We start from the raw sequence: 2,000 nt of genomic DNA on the forward strand, positions 1-2,000 counted from the left end.
CTTGGACAAGAGGTGATAAAAAATTATATCATTCAAACATACAAATTTATCTAAAAAGTGTTGAATTAAGATAGTTTTCACATTTTTGCATAGGATAAATGCCATAAAAAGTATATGAAAATTAGGTATTTTTGGTACTTATCAAAGAACATGTGACATGGTCGAGAAAAGTTGTAGTTGTAGCAATTGTGTTTTGTATGTTATTTGTTGTTAGTGGTTGTTTGATTTGTATTTTCAAGTAGTTGAGGTTGGGAGGAAGTAGCTTAATTTTCAAATGATCAAGTAGTTGTAGCAATTGTGTTGTTAGTTTGTTATTTGTTATGTAAGTTTTGTATTGTCAATGAAATGAAGTTATGGTTCTGATTTATTGTTCTCATACTTTGAGTATTGCATATTTTGGTTCTGTTTTATTATGTAATGGCTCTATTTTGTCACAAAATGAACAAACTACCAAGTTTAAAACATCAATAGTCACTGGACTATGGCTTTGTTGCATTTAATAGTCACTGCAATACAAAATATCAACACAAAATGGCGATGTTACAATGTAATAGTCACTTCTTAGCATTACAAAATGAAACTTCCTAATAATCAAGTCAATAACATACTTACCATCCTTTGAACAAGTGCATTACAATAAAAACATCAAAACACTACATGACTATAAATTGTCCAACTTATGTCATAGTCATCATCTCTTCTTAGCATTCTTTGAGTTACATCTTGGTGGCTTGAACCTTGAAGGTTGTTTTCTTGTTTTGAATTGAACTTGGATCTAATGCTCTTGGATGGATTGAGGTGGTTCCAATGTACTTGAGTTTGGATTAGTTGTTGATGGTTGGACTTGAGGTGACTTCATTGTGTTGTCATCCTCAAACTAAAATAGAATGTATACTATTTTAGCCTGGGAAAATGACAATGTAATTAAATGTCCAAGATGTTATTACCAACATTTTTGGATATCTGACATGAGTTGGAATTCCAGCTGTAGTTCTGGATGAACCAACCTGACTCTCCTACAACTAGTGTACATAAATTTAGCATACATTATCGATAACAATATAAATAACACTATAGATAGTAGAGAGTAGTATAGATTACTTCAGTTTGAAGTAATTCAAGTTATTGCATGTTTTTAGGGACCTATGTTTCATGTTTCTTAACCTTCTTTCTTGGCATACATGGACCCTTGCAAGTTTTACCATAATGTCCTTGTTCATTGCATTTTGGACAAGTTGTCTTTCATAACCTTTGCAATTTTATTGAACTATCAGGTGCAGATTTTGAATTGAAGTCTCTTTTTCTATGTTTCTTAGGCCTATCAATTGGCCTTTTCAGCTTTGGTGGAAAAGGTTTGGGATTCTGATTTGTGCTAACTCGAAATTCATCACTACTAACTGGGTGAATGACATATGAATAGGTACATTAAAAGCATCCATATTTAGCCAATTATGCACATAGTCTTCAGGACTACATTGTTGAAAGCAATTGTTGCCACAACATGTTCACAAGGCAAACCAGTTGTGAAGAAGATCTTGCTCCTGACCTTGGCACGGTTTTGATGAAGACACCAACATCACCAAAAAGAAGAAAAGGAAGATGACTTATGAAGACAAATAAAGATAAAGCTTCAAGACATTAGATTAAGTCTTTGTAAGTACTTCTATCCTAAACTCTTAAGTATACAAGTATAATTGCTCAAAACATTTTTCAAAAATAGTGTGTAACAGGTTACTTCATTGAGTAATAGGTTACATGTGTGAGAAAAGAGTTATCCAACTGAAAAACTGATTTTTGAAAGCTGAGTAACTGATTACTCAAAGTGAGTAATCGATTACTCAAAATAATTTTTAAGCATCTGTTGGACAGAGTGTTTGAGTAACCGATTACTCAAAGAGAGTAATCGATTACTCAATGTAAAATTCGAATTTCAAATGGACAGAAAGTTTGAGTAACCCATTACTCAAATGAGTAACTCATTACTTAGAGATGTTGGAAGT

Source organism: Lupinus angustifolius, chromosome LG16 (assembly GCF_001865875.1).
Source record: "Lupinus angustifolius cultivar Tanjil chromosome LG16, LupAngTanjil_v1.0, whole genome shotgun sequence".
Taxonomy (NCBI): domain Eukaryota; kingdom Viridiplantae; phylum Streptophyta; class Magnoliopsida; order Fabales; family Fabaceae; genus Lupinus; species Lupinus angustifolius.